Source organism: Candoia aspera, chromosome 12, assembly GCF_035149785.1.
Source record: "Candoia aspera isolate rCanAsp1 chromosome 12, rCanAsp1.hap2, whole genome shotgun sequence".
NCBI lineage: Eukaryota > Metazoa > Chordata > Lepidosauria > Squamata > Boidae > Candoia > Candoia aspera.
The window spans coordinates 5569154-5590247 of NC_086164.1; positions in this window are offsets into that span (position 1 = coordinate 5569154).

Genomic DNA, 21094 nt, shown 5'->3' on the forward strand with positions numbered 1-21094 from the left:
AGATCTATTCTTCTATTTTTTAAAAAATGCATACAGAACCATTAAAATATTGACTGTTGTATGCATAAAGCCAAACAGTAAAATAATAAAATAGTGATAAGGCAATAAGGCATGAAGTGACATTAGAAAACCACCATGTGATCCCCTGAATGGCAGCCAGCCAATCCAGGCTGGGATGAGTTTAAGCCAATTATTTCTGATGACAATTGCAATGGAGCAGACCTGAGCAACTTTCTTAGAAGTTTCAATGAAATATCTGCGAGGAACAATTCTATAATGTCCAACTCGGTCCAACCCATGCACCTGGCAAGGAATGGATGTAGTAATGCAGAATGCCAGACCTGACATAAAAGGCAGTGCAAAATTACATGGGGTATTGTTTCAATGCAGCAGAGATCTAGACAGAGAACACTGTTGAGATGGTCTTCCACCAGGTTCCAGGGTAGGGCACTGAATCTAGCTAATGCCTTTCTTTTTTCCAAAAAAGTATATTTAAAAGGTAATTTGGAATAACAAAGGAAATACGATAAAAATTCCTTGAAGCCTAGTTTGGAATTTTAGATCGGTCTAAAATTCTAGGTTGTCAAGAATGCATTGTTTAGCTTCAGGTTGTATTTTCCAGACCCATCATGGGTAGCACTTGACTTGAAAGGCTGCAAAGGGGAATATAAATTACATTTTAGTATATTTATATTTTATTGTCTATGTATAGTATAGTATAGTATTTATTATACTGTGGTTAATTGTTTTGTATTGTAAACTGCCCAGAGTCTCTCCTTGAAGAGGAGATGGGTGGTGGTAAATTTGACAAATAAATAAATAAATAAAATATCACCAGGTATGGCTTTTTTTTCCATGAGAAATTAAACACATGTATAAAAACAAGCTGAGCCAATGAATCCCTTCCATAGTTTCATTTCAGCCTGTACCTTAAGTAGTATATTCCTGTCTTTACCAAAGATATGCTATACAACTGAAAAAAGACTGAAGAATAGAGATGCAGCAGGTTCGCTTGGTATTGAAGGAAAACCATGGCCTGATCAAGGAAACAATGCACACTGATACAACAGAAAGAATGAAGGAAGCCCAAGTTCGTAGTTTATAGCCCATCTCCTGAATATGGGGAAGTAATCACAGTGATAATGCTGCTGGCAATTTTACTTAGAACCAGAAGATTTGGGGGCAGGGTAGTTAGAACAGCTGTGTTTATGTCTTGTTGCATTTAGATCCTGCATTTCCTCTTGAGAGTTCAAGGCAACATACATGGAAATCTCTCCTCGTTTATTCCTACAACATCTCAGAGAGAGAGAGAGAGAGAGACTGGCCCAAAGTCACCTAGATTAAGCAGGGATTTGAAACAGGTCTCCTCAGATAAGTCCAACACTCTAACCATTACCAGATATGGTTTCTCTGTAGTACTGTGGATGGACCAGGAAATGGCCTCAAAGCTTAGGAAATGAAATTGGTTCTCCCTAGGTTACATCTACTATTTATCTGGCAATCTTGATTTTCACTTGGAAAAGCCATTCACAGCACCCAGTTATCTTCTCCCGTCCATGAATTAAAACAATTGTGGTGTCCACAGAAGAGGGGTCAAAATCTTCAAGAGGTCAGGTGTGATGTTGCAATCCAAGCCCTACCCCTTGGATCACAATGCCATGCTTGCCATCTTGCAGGTTTTGACCCGCCCTGTTGATGCTACTGATTACATTCTGCCTTCTTTGGTTCCTTGAAAAATTCTGCATTTTGGTCTCTCGACATAAATTCAGATACCACCACTGTCTGTGTAGATGCACCCATGCACCTGTGATAGGTGAACCCAATGCCCACCCAAAGAACAGCTGTCCTGAGCAGTGTTATGTTCCAAGCACTATCAATACCTTAACATACAGTAAATAATATATGATTCAGTATCACTTGTACTTCATGTTTGGTACACTACTCACAAGCTGCTGGGCATCAGCTTATACATGATTGCAAGTGACACCTCAACATGTCCAAGGGAAATGTATTTATTTATATTGCACAGCATCTCAAAACAGGACTGCATCCTACATTTTGCAGCTATCATCTTAAAGCAAGAAAGAGCTTTCATGCTGAACTTTGGAAGAAGCTAAAATTACAGAACTAGGAGGAGATAGATGGCATCAAGTTCAGTGAGGGGCAATCTGTGGGCCTCCCCTCCAAGTGTGGCTGAGTTATAATCCCCAACATCCCTCACAATATACTATGATGGTTGACCTGCTGGATGTTGAAGTTTAGCAACATCTGGAAGACCACAATTTTCAACCATGTTCTAGGTAGGGCTAGCCTAAGGTCTGATTGAGGAGGTTCTGGACAAGAGTCTTCTGATATATGTTCCCCTCTGACAGTGAGTCCTTGCACCATCTAGCAGTGGTTGGCTTTGGAGGGTAAACAAATATAGGAGTCCCAGCTGCCCAAGCATGCCAGAGGCTATACATGGCTCTCTCTCCCTAAAAAGCATAGGGAAGGGTCCCATTCAGGGGAACCATAGAACATCGGTTGACAATTAATTTATTTCCAGGGGGCCATGAACTCCCTGAAAGAGAGTTGGATCTCTTTTGAGAGTTGCATAGGTTGGATCTAGCCTGGCATTTCTCAAGAAAAATATTCAGGATCCACTCTGGCGCTTAAATTCTCAGCAAAACATTCAGGATCGCTGAAATCAAGTCCCAAATTTTAGTACATGTCAGGGAGCTAACCCAAAGCTAGTAAATAGAACAAAACAGAACCAGCAGGAGCAAGGTCATCTCATTCCTGCTGTAGAAGATCAAGTTCAAAAACCTGAAGTTATTCCTCCAAGCTGGACTGTACATATTGTACGGTGGAGCAAATAACATGAGTAGGCTGGAGCAAAGATGGTGAGATCTAGGGAAATGGGACTCAATCCAGAGAGATCTGTGAATGCCTACCAAGAGGCCTGATTTTGCACCCCATGATAGATGTTTCCTATCCCTGATAACAGTCAACATTCAACATCCATGCAGGGGAGGGGGTTACATACTGTAGGCCTTTATGTACACATTGCAATGTCATCTTAGAGCAGTAAAACAGGAAAATCTGGCCCCACTGTCATGTGAAAACCAACAGACTATTTAAGAAAGTAACACAGCTCTGATCCACTGAAGTTTTTCTCATGCTTTTTTAAAAAAAAAATTAAACATACTTTTCATGTGAGATACCTATGCAAAAGACAACACAGCAATGAACAGATCAATTCCTTGGCTTCTCCTGTGCTACTGTTTAACTGTTGCTATGGGAATGCAACTGGGGAAAAGTGACTCTCTCTCCATTAACCAGAGAGAAGCATGTAAATTCTTGCCAGGGAACAATATAACTTGTCTCCAGTCTATAATTTTCCCTTCCACCTCTAATGGATGGAAAACGTTGGAGGGCCTGGAGCAAAACTCTACATTTTCACAAGAGTCTATCTCCTCTCAGATGGGTATTTAGATAGATGTAATATCTTTCTTAAATTATCTTTATTTATAGTAAAGCAAAGGGTTGCAAAGTATGATACTAATTAGAACTATATTTAGGTTCTGAAAGATGAGCTCTGTGATCAGCAGAATCACATGGTGCAGCTGAAGCTAGATTGTACCACTCCAGCCTAGTGGCTTGAATTTGATAGATAACCTTTGTGTGTGTGTGAAAGAGAGAGAGTGTGTGTGTTTACCTTATCATAGAAGAGTTTCCAGGCAATCCTTCTGATATGCTACTTTCAGTGTTCAGGGAAGTCAAGTTGATTGGTAGGGAAAATGAGTTAGAGAAGAGGTACAGGTAGTTACAACAACAGAAGCTCGAAAATTCTTCGTTAAGTGGTAGGGTCATTAAGTGAGGCATCACGTGACTGCACCCGATCTTACGATGTTTTTTGCAGTGGTCATTAAGCAACTCACTGTGGTCGTTAAGTGAATCACATGGTTCCCCATTGATTTTGCTTGCCAGAAACTGGCTGGGAAGGTCGCAAATAGTGACCATGTGATCCTGGGCCGCTGCAACTGTTGCAAGGCACTTTTCCAGTGCTGTCGTCACTTTGAACAGTTGCTAAACAAATGGTTGTAAGTTGAGGGCTGCCTTTAATTGTCCATCACACTTCTGATGTAGAAACAACTGCTGCATTCACATATAACAATAAGCTAATATTGTTGTACATATCATGGTGAAATGAGAGATGGTTAATTCTGCAAGCAAAGCAAACACAGCTTGTTTGACCAGCTCCTGGATCCATCCTTCCACCTCATATTTTCTGTGGTTTCCAGATGGCATCACAACGATCATAGCAGAGGTCAAAATGCCACCATGACTTCATTCTGCCTCTAGCTTATTACTCTATTTGGTTGCCTCTGCTCACTAAATTCTCCCGTTCCTCAGATCCTCACTCAGTCCAGGCTGAGAAGCACAGCCTAAAGATAGAACAGGAGCTGGACTAAATATTCATGCAGCAATCACTTTATGCAGACACAGCTATGAAGAGATTTTGCATGCACTTACACGTCCTTGCTCGGAAAGATGACATTCCAGCACCATGCAGTGTAGTGCGATTCCTATGGTTCATTTACCATTAAACTCACACTTTATTACTAGTGCTCATAAGCTATTGCATTAAACATTCCATATTGAAGGAAAACCAGGTCAGGGCCCAACTGTATTAAGGGTCACCAGCCAAGAGCTCATGCATTATTTATTGCCAAAAAGAAACATGTCTGTTTGAGATTAAACTGCCAGAGTCTAATTCAAGCATTTTAGCCCTGATTCATAGTATCTGTCTACACACACACACACTCAGATCATACACCTTGAGTCAATCCATTGAACTCCCTTGGTTCGATATGTATGGAGAGAGCAGATCATTCAGGGTGCCACCTTCTGGGCGGTTCTGGGTCTTGAGGGAATTGTAAGAGCAACTAAAAAGAGGGAGAGAATTATAAAAATAAAATTATAAATTATAAAAATAAATACATATAGCTGACTGTAAGGGGAATTCAATAAACAATCGCTAAATGTCAGGGGGGGAAAATCCTAACTAAAGATTGGTCAATAATAGAACCTATTGCATTGAGAAACAGTGCGAATTTCTCTACTAGGAACTGCAGCTAGAGAGTTATCTGCCAGGCAAGTGTAATACTATTGCGGATTTTGCACTGAGCTTGGTGTTGGATGAGATGAGGCTTCCCCCATCTGGTGCTCTCCAGATGCTATGCTTCCCAGAATTCTCAGCCAGAATGACCAAGATATCTTGGGATGACATCTCCCAAATTACAGCATTTTGGGTGTGCATATTTGTATAAAGTGGAAACAGAGCTGCCTTCTTCTAGTTGGTTGAAGGAAAAGAAATGCTGGAACCCTTTACTATGACCAAATCAGAATTTGGGGGATTTGTAGTCCCAACTCAATTTCTAGCCTGGGCTAGAAATTCTGAAAGCTAACTTCTCAACAGATCCAGAGGGCACTGGGCTGGAGTGGAGCTGGGCTAGCTAATTTGCAAGATTTCTTCCAACTTGGATAAGTGTAACAGTACTTGTGTTAAGCCTCATTTCCTGTTAGCCTCACTGGGAGCAGATTTCCAATATTATCTATGGAGTGTTAGCGTCACATATCTGTGGTCCCAGCAGGCACCGAAGTGATGATTTGATAGGACGTTCAGACACTTAAAGACAAAGCCAGCCACACAGAACACCACCCATGTAAGCAATTTTAGCCCACTCCAGGTCATTCTTTTTTTTTTTTAAAGAACTTTATGGATTTTCAAAGTGTAGCTAAAATACAAAATACAGAGTATAGGTAAGACAGAATACAGAACTAAGGAAAAAATAAAAACCATAAAAGTGCAGAACGAGTCATTCTTACAATCAAGACTCCCTTTTTTTAAAGATCTACTTTTGCTCCTTCCATTAAAATTGCATTCTATTGCCTTGTATAAACCAATGCAACTTAAAAGCTTCATTCATCCCTATTTTGAACAACAGCAACAACAAAAAACCTTGGCCCCATTTTGCAAAGCCACTTAATTATCAATTCAGAAGCCCTTCCTTTATTTACCTGAGCAAAATGAACATTTGCTCTTAATTATCCTACTGGCTGAAACTCAAGGCATCTAACAGAAAAACAAATCTGATAAGCAAACTGCAGTATAAATACAATCTGCCAAGCAGGTTGGTCAAGAGAATCCATTTACACAAGCAGAAATAATTTGCATATGTTCCAGCATACCAGTAAGGATAAAGATGACTTCTTCTTGTTTGCTCTTTTTAACAACAATAGTGTTTAAGTGCATTCACTTGTTTGTGTACAGGTTCTGGAGAGGCCAATGCCATCTTTAGACATCAAGCGCTCCACTTGTGACAAAAAAACATCTCGAGTTAATTTGCGGGAATGATCTAGCCAGGAGAGCAGCAACGCAGAGAATGTAAACCAGCAACCGTCGAGAACGGACAAGATGAGAACCAGCAAGAAAAGGTCTGTCCTTCACAAGGGATGACGCTGTAAAAGGATATGACAAATCTGAAGAATGACCAGGTATAAATTCTGTAACATCCCTACAGCACACTCAGACTGTTGACTATTTAATATGGCTGCGAGAACCTATCTACGACAAATAAATATTTTCTAACAAAATAGTCATTGTCCGGGGAGGAGGACAAGAGGTCCTCGTCTCTGGAGAATGACTGACACGATGGCCCTCAGAAAGCTCTCAGTTACTACTCCTTTATTCCGTTATGCTTATTTGAGTAATGCTATAGGAGTTAAACACAAGCGCTGTTTCATTAGGCGATCTTACTTGGCATTCACAAATATTTCAGGATGCTTTATTTTCTTAATTACGGGGGGGCGGGGAGGAAAGTTTGGCACTAACTATTAAGGTCACTTAACAAGAGTAACACATTTCAGCTGTTGGCAGCAACAGTTCTGCATTTGAAAAATTCTTGCATCTTGCAAGGATGAACCACTTGGGTAGCTAGCTATTTGCATACAGCGTGAATGTACAGCTCGTTTAGGGCCTGAGGCTAATTTTGGCCATTGGCTAGCATGCTGGGGCAGCATTCCCAAAAAAGAGGAAGTGTCTGATGTGGGTCTGGTCAGAACCCAAACTAAATTTGATTTAATTGCAGCTGAATTTCATTATGCCATTAAATTAATTCAAGGCATTTAGTATGAGCACCCCCTTTGTTTTTAAACATTTTCCATTGTCACATGAACAACTATAACTTGACAATAATTTTGGAAAGGTTTTTAGAGGCATCACATTGAAGGCTTGGGGTGATCACTTGGAAACTAAAGGCCTCAAGTTATACATCTGGCTTAGAACAATAACAATCTTTTTGTGCCAGGGCTCATATTAATAATTTTAATAAACATATTGGGCACTATCCCAGATTCAGAGTCCTAGCTAACTGCAAAATGCCCATTCACAAGACGATAAATTGATGCAGATGTCCTGATAACACCCTATTCCCCATAGGATGATCCTCCCATCTCCCAATTAATCTTATTCTTTTTTTTGTGCGCTAGCAGAGCACATTTCTAAACAAAGCACTGGATCACAATTCCTTGCCATTTAAATTTTCTCACAAACACCCTGTAGGGCAGCCTTCCTCAACCTTCTGACCCTGGAGGAACCCTTGAAATATTTTCCAGGCCTCGGGGAACCCCTGCACATTCAGGCTCAAATACTGGCCAGAAGTTACAAAATTATTATATTTGTTTCATAGGTAGACCTGTATGTAGGCATTAACAGTGTTCTTAAACTAAAAATAAAGAATGAAACTTACCTCTTTAATGCAAAGTTGCCCAAATCTGAAATAACATTTTAAATAAATCATGATCTCCCAGGGAACTCCTAGAGACCTCTTGTGGAACTCTTGAGAAACCTGGCTGTAGGGTATCCATGCACCTGAGGGATACTTAGATATCAAGACGATACAGGAAGCTGGCTTTTGTTTTGTTCTGCACCATGCCAGAGTCTCATTTACTACCATTTAAATCAATCTTTTTTAATTAAAAAAATAAAATAAAATTGGGTGGGGAACACAGCTGATGGGCCCCAAGACTGGAAAGTTCACAGGGACCTCAGTGACAGCCCAGACCCAAGGAGTCACTGCTGAGGCAAGCCTTCCTTGCGCAGAAGCATGGGCACCGGGCTGCTTTCAACACTCACAAAGTCACCCTGTCACCCCTGCCTTGTACTAGTCGCAATGCCAGCACAGATGCAGAAATTGCAGTTCTAACAAGCCACACTAGTTATCAGAGTGCTAACAACGTTAACATAAAATAAAACCTATCCGGAGGTCAAGAGAAAGAAAAACAAAAACGATGAAACACCAACTCTGCAGTAAAAAAAAAATAGAAATGTGAAATACTTGCCCTAAAAACATGAAAAAGCTGGGTAAAATTATAGAGAGAGAGTCTTGTCTGTCTCTCCTTATTATCTGAATGCAAAGGCAATGGGATTTTTTGTCATTGCATAAGGATGGCCTGTACAACCACAGCATCAAGCCTGGAGGTTTATATTATATTGGCTTTGAAATGCATGCCACAGAAAATTGGAAGTATTTTTCAATATACCCCAGCATATATTCTTTTTCTCCAAGAGTTGTTGCTCAAATTAAAGATAGGTCTGGTTTGTAGCTATTTTGAAAATTCTTTTGGTTAAAAACCAACTAAATTGGAAGATGGTGTATATATAAAGCAAACTGCCAGACTATTATCCACTTGATCAGGGCTTCTCAACCTCATCAACCTGAAGATGTGCAGACATCAACTCTCCGAATTCCCCAGCCAGCATGCTGGGGAAGCAAAAGACTGGCCTCTACCTTCATATTTATTTGCATCAATGTCCAACACCCCCCTGGAATGGGAGAAAGAGTCTGGGCAGGGGGTCCTGATAATGGCCAGTGTTGGGACTGGCCAAGCCTACTGCAACAGCCAAGTTATGAACAGGCAAGGCTCCCAGGAAGTCTTCTGTGAGCATGCTTTCAATATTTTAACTGTGTCCCACCCTTGCCTTTCCTGCTCTAGCAGTTCCTAGCATGCTAACCAAGCAGGGCTTCCAGACTAATTCTTGAAATCCCTGGTGATTTCTATGGATTTGGCTCAGGCTTCTGTGGGTCTACAGACAGGGCCAAATCACAGCCCCAGCAGCTCCAAGGCATGATGGAACAGTCTTATTTTAGTCTAGTCCAGATCTTGGCACACGTGGGCTGGGGAATTCTGGGAGTTGAAATCCACAGAGCTTAAAGTTGTCAAGGCTGGGAAACAATGATCTAGTCAATTCAGTAAGCCCTACTGAGCTCAACAGAACATATTCCCAGGAGTCTCTCTGCAAGACTGCAGTCTTGGGCAGTCACTGTTCTTTAAAAAGTCCTTCAAAAACCATGCCATTAGAACATTTTAACAGGAGGAGGATTCCAATTAGATTAAGGCTCAAGCAAGAACCACATTCCATGAGGAGAAATCAATTTAACTAAAGATGACACCACCACTTGGGATGTTTTTGGCTCCAATACCAATTCCCCATATACCCAATTAAACATATAGTCCCTGGGAAAAAAATAAAGCATTTTCAGACATTGTCACTTGATTCTCTTAAGGATATGCCCTTATTCTCTCATCCTTGTGTCATTTCTAACACAACCACCGTTAGGATGTAAGTCCATGACTTTCTCAAAAATGAAGCCTAAATGAGGCTGGCAAGAAAGCACAGTTGGCACCTTTTGATGTACTTGGAATCCTATTTGGAGAACTTAAAGATGGAAAGCTTTAGGGCCAGGTGGCAGGATTCAGCGACATCTTCCTATTTTTAGCAATGAAGAAAAACTGGAAGGACCAACCACTTAAGCAACCAACTACATTCTTCAAAGAGAGGAGGACCAGAAAAGTGGAGAGAGAGAGAGAGAAGACCAACAAAGAAATCTCTCTTCTACTCTCCTAATGATAAAAATTAGTGTCAAGCAAAGGAATTCTCCTGCATTTTTTTTATCTACCCATTGCCATTCAAGTTGATGAAAGAGAATTACTTCCAAAATATTTTTAAAGAAAGGGATTTGAAGATGCTGTAGCTTTCTGAATAGAGGAGGGCTGTTTGAATCTACTGTCAGGCCCAGCCCAAGAATGACAAAGAATCAGTCCATTCAAACTTCAGTTCTTTATTTGCTCACACCGTATAGACAGAATCTTGCCAGGCTGAAGCTGCTCTACCTAACCTCAGGGCTGAGTTGGGCTGAGTCTCTGGGCTGAGTTTTCTCTTATCTCGCTCCCCTCCCTGGAATGTGCTCCCTCCTTCCTGAGAACCAGCAGCGTTACTGAAATCCACCACATCATCTCCCCTTCACAGACACATTCCATCACACCTACTGACTTCTGAGATGCTTGTTGCAGTAAACCTGTCCCTTCCATGGTGTAATTCTTTCTCGAGCCATCTGCAGCTCTCCCTTGCCCAGCATCCATTCAGTCCCAAGGATCATGTCAGGATCAAGCTCTTCTTATGGGGATTTCACACACCACCAGCAACACTACTGGGGTGAAAGCCTGCCCTCAGAAATTCTCCTTGTGCCGGAGAAATTCAAAGAAATCATCCAATTTCTTTTCGCACAAATTGGGTGAAGAACTTTGGAAAGCCATGCTAAAAATGGAAATTTTTATATTTTATATATTTTATATATATTTTTATATATATAATTAATATTTACATATTTATATTTATATTTATAATATAAATATTATAAATATTATATTTATATATGTGTGTATGTGTGTATATATAATTTATATAGGTAAAGGTTTCCCTTGACATTAAGTCCAGTCGTGTCCGACTCTAGGGGGTGGTGCTCATCTCCGTTTCAAAGCCGAAGAGCCGGCGTTTGTCCGTAGACACTTCCTCCGTGGTCATGTGGCCGGCACGACTAAACAGAACGCCGTTGCCTGCCAGCCAAAGCAGTACCTATTAATCGACTCACATGTACATGTTTTCAAACTGCTAGGTTGGTAGGAGCTGGAACTAGCAACGGGAGCTCACCCCGTCACGCGGATTCGAACCGCTGACCTTCCAATTGGCAAGCTCAGCAGCTCAGCGGTTTAACCCGCAGCGCCACCACATACCGAATGGAAATTTTCCCACTTGGATTTTATATTTATATTTATTATTTTAGTATTGTAGACATTGATTTTGTAATTTTATGTGCAGAGGTTTTAAAGGAGAATTTTACTGTAAACTGCCCAGAGTCCCCCTCTCTGGGGGAAGATGGGCAGTAATAGAAATTTGAATACTAAGTAAATAAATAAATTTTTAAAAAAATTCAGGATTAGCAGGAAAGGGAACAGTCTGGTGCAGATAACCACAACGGTTTTTGCCATGTGCTGTGTTGTTCACCTGGAATCACTGGGACATGACAAACGCATGAAGACTAGACCTGTCAACTTTCATCTTTGAGTTCCAGACTGTTGACATTTTGGGGGCTGTGAACTTTAGCATGACCTGGCTGAAGGTCAGAATTAACACTGTCATCTAGGCCAGGGTTGGGGGCGTGTATTCTGCAGGACATTGTTGACGGACAGGAAGCTCTGGTGTGGGCTGGTCCATGAAGTCACGAAGAGTTGGAAGCAACTGAACAAATAAACAACAACAACAATTCTGCAGGACATGCTTCACTTGACACCTGACTCCAGTCCTGAGCACCATGCGGTTTTAGGCATGAAAGACAGTTGACAACCTCTTCCCCATGCTTAACACTGGCGACATCTGTGAAGACATCATGTTCGTGGTGGGTGGAGTAAGAATCCAGCATTCCCATCCAGAAGCAACAGTACTATGTAAACAAGGAGGAAAAGGTCTAAACCAATCCTAGAATGGCACCCATGTTGGGAGAGGGCACAAAGATGATTTATTTATTTATTTTGTTTTATTTATTTTCCATCCTGCCTTTATTATTTTTATAAATGACTCAAGGCGGAGAACATACCCAATACTCCTTCCTCCTATTTTCCCCACAACAACAACCCTGTGAAGTGGGTTGGGCTGAGAGAGAGGGACTGGCCCCAGGTCACCCAGCTGGCTTTCGTGCCTGAGGTGGGACTAGAACTCACAGCCTTCTGGATTCTAGCCCGTTGCCTTCACCACTAGACCAAACTGGCACAGAGATCCCCATCATTAATACTATGCTGAGACTCCATTCAAGCCTGGCACTGCCACTGCTGAAAATAGTGAATTCTTGCACTGGGCAGAAGATTAGACTATGTGATTGCTAAGGTCCCTTCCAACCCTTACATTCTATGATTTCTGAAAAGGAAGGATGAAGTAGGCAGGATTGTGAAACCTGTGGCTTTGCTGGACTACCCATGAATAATGACAAGGGATGCTGAGAACACCTGGAGGGCCACAGATTCCCCATCCCTGCCTCAGGCTGATCCAGGAAGGCTGTTGTTATGAGCTGACATTTATAGACCACATAAACCTTGTTCTGTTTGCAGAACCCCACACCCCCTTTTTAGTTTTTGTACAACTTCCATTCTGTTTCTCTTTAGTCAAAGGCAATTATCAAGCCATTTAATTAATGAGAGCTGACTAATTAGCTGGCTACCTGCTGCTTCCATCAGACACAGACCCTGCATCTGCTACTATACCAACTCTTGATATCTGTCTGCACTTCAACCCTTAAAATGACAGGTTCATAAAAACAGGCCAGTTTGGAGGGAAATGCTTTATGATTATTAATCTTCTAAACTTCAATACTAGAGATGAAATGCAACTTTATTTAGATGTTCTGCTCTTCCTTCCTTCATCCTCAAGTGTAGGCAATTCACCTTTGGGTTTCCCACCACAAGTAATAGGATCATTTCTAATCATAATTAACTAGAGGAGACATGCGGGTTCAGGAAGGGACACTTTTGATTATTAGAGTCAAGTGACTTCAGCAAAGCTAAATCTAACCCTCCCAAGTCACAGATCCGTCCAAGAGCAGTCAACAACATCTACTGCAGCTAATTCAAAGTGATGGAGGAACCTCCAAAACCAATTAGCCTCAAGTTTATTTAGCTATGCAGTAGCTCTGGTGGAACTATAGGAGAAGATCCATCCTGAGATTCTGGTTCCTGACACATTATTGCACCCAAGCACAACACAACACCCTCCCTGCTTCTGAGACTGGATCCTGAAAGCACAGGAGGAACTCCCTGTGGCTCATCTTCTTGAGAACCTCCTTTTCATTCCTCTCGGTGTGTTGTCTTTCCTACTGCAAAGATTTAAGACTTTGTGCTATTCCAGAACTCTCTTAGATGCTGGGGACTTTTGGAAAGGTAATATTAAAGAGTTTAAGACAAAGATGGGGCACTGGTTGGGAGGAAATTGACATGGGAAAAATGCATAGGATTTAAGAAAAATGTGGTTTTACCTCTGAGCGTGCCCATCTAGCCATGTCTCACCCCTACTCATTTTCCAAGACCAGCCTAGGCCCTTGACCTAAAAAGGTTGTACACCCATGGCCTATACTATAAGGTTCTCCTCTTGCTATACTACTAACAAGGCCTACTGCGTTTAAGACTAAGAATGCACCCAAACTTATTGTAGATGTGGTGGATTTCAGTAATGCTGCTGGTTCTCAGGAAGGAGGGAGCACGTTCCAAGAAGGTAGAGGAGATAAGAGGAGGCACAGTCCAGGAAGTGATTGTGGGAAAACCAAGAGGTTCAGAATAGCCCCACCCTAGATCTTCCCAGTTATTTCCTGTTAGGTTAGGTAGAGTAGCTTTAGTCTGGCAAGATTCTGTCTACACGGTGTGAGCAAATAAAGAACTGGAGTTTGAATGGACTGATTCTTCGTCATTCTTGGGATGGACCTGAGAGTAACCCTATTCCCTTCACCACTGGCACAGTGGTCCCACCACTGTGGTGCATAGACACCAGCCAGTTGCAATGAAAACAGTGCCCCATGCCTAGCTTTAAAGCATGATCTAATGGAAAGATTGCTCCAGGTCATTAGCTAATTCATATTTTCATGTAGCTTCTTTCACAGAAGCAAGGCTTCTACAGTCCAACCTGTAATCTTAGCCAATCTGACACCTTTTTGTTCACTCAAAAAAGGAGTGCAACTTGCTGACAATCCCATTTTCCACAGCAATTGAGAATTCATTAACATTCCAGCCCATTTCTCCCATTCAGCATCAAGAGATCAGTATCACATGCCTAGTGAACTATTATTAAAGGTAGATGTGTATATCTCCACCCTAAAAGCATGCATATATTCTCTCCCCACTGCCAGCATTTATAGCAATTGATGCCAAAGAGACAGGAATCCCAGTTGCAAGAATAATCCAAGCTCGAACCTCAGTTCCGTTTGAGAGCCATTCTAATGACTCAAAACATACACCAGAGGACTGAGGCAGCACATATCTTATTCCAAGCTTGTGTCTTTTTGTATCTCCCTTAGATCCAAAATCACAACAAAGCGATTGCTAATCGGTGGTGACCTTCCACACTGACAGACTCCACTGGTGGGGATTAGGATTGATTTTTTTCCCCCTTCCTTCCCCTCATCCTGTGCATAGAAAGAAGCTGGTGACCTGGTGAACTGATTTGAGAGCATGCAGTGACACCCAGAGTAGAACAGCTGAAATCAGCCATTTCTTTGGCTCCAATAAAATTTTTTAAAAAACAGCAACTGGATGCCAAGGGTGAGCTAAAAAGCATGCACTGAAATGCAAACAATGCCGTGCAATGCTGTGTCAGAAATCCTGAGCACTGGGGAAAAGATGATAAAGAAGGAAAGAAGTGCATAAATCCATAGAAAAGACGCTTGGGTAATTACCAAAAATGATTGACAGGACTTGGATATATTCCATCTAGCGCACCAAGGAGGGTATTGCTTCCAGTGTGATGTAACCAACAACACAGGTCAGAAGATAATGTCAAACAGAATGTGACCAACGTGTTTAAGAAGTTCTGAAGTGGGAAGCACAATTGTGTACTGATGATGAACGTGTAATTGCTAAAATGTATAAACTTTTGTTGAAATTTGAAACAGAGGAAGAACAGGTGAGAGAATGTACGATAAAGTGGGCTGAGCATTTTGGTTATAACGCATGGAAGGATCAGTGGGAAAATATGTGGTTAAAAGGGTTGAAATCCACATGATGTTATGGTTTTAAAGAGAATTTTTATAAAATGATATATTGTTGGTACATGATGCCAGAGAAATTATCTAGAATGTATAAAGGCACTTCAAATGGGTGTTGGAAATGTGAACAACGTGAAGGGACATTCTGTCATGCTTGGTAGACATGTAAAAACACTAAAAAACATTGGATTCAGATACATACATTGATACAGAGGATTTTAAAGATTAATATTCAATTGAAGCCAACACTTTTCCATTTAGGATTGATGAATAAACAGTTGGAAAAGAGCCATGGAAGGTTATTTCAGTATATGATTACTGTGGTGAGATTATTATATGCACAAAGATGGAAAGATTCAGCACTACCCCCTATGGAGGACTGGTTAGTGAAATTGACAGATCTTGCTGAGATGGAGAAACTGACTTCTTTGATTAGAGAAAAGACAATATTTACATTTATTGGTGCCTGGAAACCCCTTATGGACTTTTTGCATAAAAATGAAAGGAATGAACTTGTGATTTATGGCTTTGATGATTAGACAGGATAGATTATAGAAAGAAGAGAATCACAATGTAACTGTAGAGAGAGAGGTTAATTGAACTTATAGCTGCTGTGAAGAATACCAGAAGCCACTTTTTTCTTTTCTTTTCTTGCACTTTGAGCTTCCTCTTTGATTTCTTTCTCTTTTTTCTTCCTTACCATATATTAGTTTGTATTAGTTTTATCTTCCTTTTTAAAGGTTTCAATTAAAATTATATATATATTTTTTTAAAAAAAGAAGTTCTAAAGTGGGAATAACTCATTAGCAGCCAATGACCTAGCTCTGATCTCAAAAACTCAAAAACTGTGAGTCTCTGGTGGCCCTAACAAAAATGGTTAATCACAGTTTCCAATTGAGATGGAGATAATCAAACCCAAGGAATAGGATTTTACAGCTATTTAGAGGTTGTCAGATTCCTGCTCTCATCCATTTGTCAAATGTGCATGATGATGGGGATTGTAATCAATGTCTGGAGAGCTACAAGTTCTTGATCTAAGGTTTCTACCCCACCATACAGAAGCACACACATAAATCACTTCCTAAAAATTTCCAGGTGGATAACTAAAAGCTAAAAATAAAATACACCTGCAATTAAAACAGTAAATTAAAAAGTCTAGATCCACTATAATAAAGCAGGTGGCAGCTGTCCTTGGCTGATCTCCAAAAGGCTAAAAGGGAGTTTCTACCTGGTTAATCTTTAGATAAGAGACTATTGGGAAATCCCAAAGCTAGACTGGGAAGTTGAAAAACCATCCTAGAAGGAGGAAATGGCAGATCATTTCTAGGTGTTCCCGTAGATAGGTCCGTGGACACACCAAGGAGGTGAACTCAAATCCAGGCAGTCTTTACCTTATGCAAGCTGGATCTGCAATGGAGTGGATACCTATTGCATCTTCCTGCGGGAGGAAGTTCTAAAGTCAGGGCGCTCTCTTCTTTTGCTGGTGTTCCCAGTTCAGCCAGGCCAAGCAACCAGTGGCCCTCAGCTAGTTTCAACTGCTTCTGCAGAAATTCAGAACAGCTACCCTTGTAGCCCGGTGCTCGCAAAAGAGAGAAGAGGGGGTCAGAGAGAGAGAGAGAACAGGCATCAGAGAGATTGGGAGGGAGGGAGGGAGGGAGAAAGAAAGAGGGAGGGAGGGAGGGAGGGAGGGGGAGAGGGAGAGGAAGAAACAAGAACTTTAGACATAAACCACCAACAGATGGGAGATGGTAGCTGATCGTGTAAACAGCATCCCAGGCTGGACTACAAAAAGCTGGGGAAGGAGGGGTTGGCTTGTTTTTAGAATTCCAAGTTTGTAAACTGAGCCTTTGTGGTTTTCAAGCAATGACTTAGGGCGCCGTAACCACCAGTTGCGGCATATTCAACAAACCACAATTAAGCGGGTTGTGGCAACTGTGCGCCATATGCAATTCAGCCTTCCCTGCAGAACTCATTCAATACTCCATCAGCAGGTAGTGGTGACCGAAGCGCCTTTTCCCCTTTCTGGTTTCCAATCAAACAGTTGACACTGAGAGTTCCGGGAATAAACTGCCAGGACCACCCTCTAAGAAACGCACTCCCCGAGCGCCGTTGCCCCCCAGCACCAAAGGCGCAGCAGTTCAAAGCGGTCGCGGAAAAAGCTTTTAAAGTCAGCCTGTGGGATGCCCCACGTTATTACTTCTCCGCTATTCAACGTTCAGAAATCCGAAATTGTCTTGCTTGATGGAATCCGGAGGTTAACCACAGCAATATCTGGAAAAGCAGGGACAGGGGATTTTTGCAATTACTGCCTAATCAAGGAAACCCCAAAGTCCTCCAGCCAAGATGCCATGCTGGATTGTTGTTTTCGTCTTCTAGGCTCCCGAACAAGCCTAATGGAGGCCAGCTCTGCAGAGACAGCCAAACGTCCACATCCAGATTACCTCCCTGCACCGCTGATTCGTTGTGCGAATCAAACTGATCAGCGCGACGAAGAAGAGCCAAGAGGTGCCGGTTAGAACAAAGCTAGCCGTGGAACACAAGAAGCCACACAATGGGTTAAGAGCCAGAAAGGATGGATCAGAGAGCAAGCAAGTGTATCTTCCTATGCACGCTCCCCTGCTGCCTTACGCTGTAATAATCACTCAGGGCTTTAGAAAGGCAGGCGTTTGGATAGCTACAAGTATCTTCTTTTCCTCCAGCAAATGAGACTGCTGAGGCGCGTGCTGCAAACCTCCGCTGTGAAACGCATGGATTGGAAAACACGCCAACTCCAGCAATCCCCATTTTTACGGGCAGACTTCCATTTGCAAAAGCCACCGAGCTGACCTTAAAGGATGAAAGCCTTCTTTATATTTATGCCCACGGCGGCTTACCAAAAAATGCTCCTAAAATCCGATCAAGGAATTAAAACGCCGTGCACTGCTCCGGAGAAGAAAGGGCAGAGCAGAGACACTAAATCCGGGAATAATTAAAATCTACTCCAAGTTCTGTTATTTGGGAAGTGGGAAAAGACTCCTCTTTCTGGAGAAACGGGAAAGCTGGGATTTCTCTTCCTTTTTTCCTGCAAGTAACTTTGCAGCAAGACCCACCAGAAATGCATCATTTACAACCTGAGCAAAATGGAGAATTCTGTAACTTGCACACACACACACACACACACACACACATTAAATAAACAGCAGGGAAGCTTACACTAAAATTACAAATAACTTTTCCCAAAGGCCTTCCACATTTCAAAGAAAACACCTGCCAATTATCCTAAAATACGCTGACTGAAAAAAGTAAACCAGAAGGTTCAAGGGCTTTTCATATATTTTATAGTAACCGTATCCTCACGAGCAATGGCAGTCAATTGAAAATAGCAAGACGGATAAGTCACTATTTTAAATTCAGATGGCTGGGTGTTCATTTTAAAAATCCCTGGTGGAACAAAGCAACTTAATATTGGAAACAAAGGAACACCTTTTCTTTTATATTAATTTTCTATACTTGGAACAGAGTATAGAAGTGGAAACAAGAAATTAATCAGTAGATGGATACACTACACAGTCTGTTGATGGGTTTAAAAAAACTAGGATAATCTGTGCCTGCTATAATGAAAAAAAGAAATAAAATCAACGTTCAACAGTCCATTGCAAGCTGGAGGTAAATGCAACATTGTACTGTAGTTCAGAAACATGAAAATCGAAAAGGAAGAAAGGAAACAATATATCCTTTCAGCACAAGCACACAGACAGACACACACACCAATGTTTCATGCAAACTCCAGGGATTCAATCAGTTGTGGTGTCGAAATGCTGCTTTATCTGGAAGGGTGATGTGGAGTTATAAAAAAGCAGTCTTAAGCCACATAAGGGGATTTTCCATGTTTCAAACCAGCCTGTTCATAATTTAGGCTGTGGGTCTTCCACTCTGGTGCAGCTATTAGATTGGAATTTCCAAAATATTCAACAGCATACATCCCCATTTTCTTTGAACTGAAACTGATAATACACAGTAAATTCTTGCAGCCCAATTAGTTTGCTTTTAGAAAATGCATATATAAATACAACTCCCTTCCTAAAGCTCTCTATGCTATTGCATATGTTATATTCATTGGTTAAGATTCTGAACAAGTAGTAATTTGTGAAAAGATGATACTGCCAGCCTCATCTAAAGGACTGTATTTCAGCATCAACAATAACAGAATTTATCATTAGATCTGGTGCAGAGACAGGTATGATCAGAAAGGAGACATGGCCAAGCTGGTGACTAAAAGGAGCAACAGATAAACTTGCCTGGGGGTGGGTCACTGTGGCATCAGGCTGTTCCTTGCCTCCCACCTACACTCTTACCCTTTTTCCTTCCATCCCATCAATTGCATTTTTTTGTGGGGCCACACAAATGATTGATCACAGAAAGACTGAGAAGGTGTTGCCCGCTGCTTTTCTAGGAGATCATTCTCTCAGCTTATTTCTAATGAATGCCATCCAGGGTATCCTGGTATGTGAGAAAGACCTTGGGAAATGGGACGAAGAGATGCTGCCTAGGGAATGGTCAGATAAGAGGGGGTGTAGCCCGCAGCTGCATAACGGGTAGGGAAAGAGGCTCAGAAGGGACCCTCCCTAGTTTCTTGGGCTGTAAAGGAGGCGGCAGGAGATTTGTAATTTCAGACTTGCAAGATTCTGTAATGTAGCCTTACAATAAAGTAGAATTAGCTCATCTGGTCTTGTTTCCTGTCTGGTCTACCTGGGAAGGCTGACACGGTGGGCCAAAGTGATTAATTCCAATAATCCTCAGAGAACTTGATGGCTGAGAGAGGATTTCAGTCTTGGCCTAATTCAACACTCAAGTCAGACTGGCTTTCAAACTCCCTCTTTTTGTGGGGATGCAACAGAGATAAGATTACTTCATTTTAGAGAAGCATGGCATCCTGAGGCTCCATATCCATATCCATTTAACTAGCTAGCTAGCTGGCAAATTTGCACTGGGAACAAGAATCTGGGCTTGAGAAATTCTTCCATCTGTATGAGCTATGTGCCCAAATTCCTTCATCTGTCACACACGGTCCTAGGTTGGTCACCTTCTTATATCATAACCTTAGATCAACAAATTAGCTTTTGGTGACCCACAACCACCCTGATATCACAACCCAAAGGTTATATCCCCCGCCCAATATCTTGCATTGTTATTATAGTCTGATTGTATTTTATTCCTGAAATAAGCAGTCCGCTTGAGTCATACATACAACGATGTAAAGTACTGGCAAAGCTAAGCCACAAAAGCTAGCTGGAAATTTTTTCTTTAGTTCCATATCCATGAGCATTAATTCCATAGCAATTTTTCTTTTTTAAAAAAGGAACATAACTTGCATAATCAAATAAATTATTAGGGGGTCCATAAATCATTTGCACCTAATATGACTGCAGGCAGAGTCAATGCAATTTGCAGATAAATATGAGAAATGACTACTACTTTTTTAGTGAATTAAAACAGGAAAAGAATTCTCAAATGACAAATGATGGGGGGACATGACACATTTACATGCAGAGTAAAAATGGGGAAAACAACAGAGGCAAAAGACAAGAATGAATTGTTCTTTCCTCCAAATTTATTTGTTTCCAAAAACTAAATATTCAGTCACCCAATGAAAAACTTCAGTATTAATTACAGGATTTGCCAAAGCTCAATACATCTTAAGAAATAGTTAATGGTTTCCCAGAAACCAAACCCTGATGATAAAAAAAAAACACAGAAAAGGAAAGCACTGCAAAATGGCTAAAAATGTGCCTCTTGAGAAAAGCCAATGGATGAACGGAGGGCCTCCTTCAAGAGCTGGTAATGTAACATGGATGTCTGCCCATGGCACCTGCAGAATCCTAAAGTTAAGTTTAAAAAAAGATAGCTCAAAACAAAAACAGTTCACCATTCTGACATGACATTGCAAGGTAAATGACAGTTAAGCTTCCAAGATTTTGGCCAGCCACTAT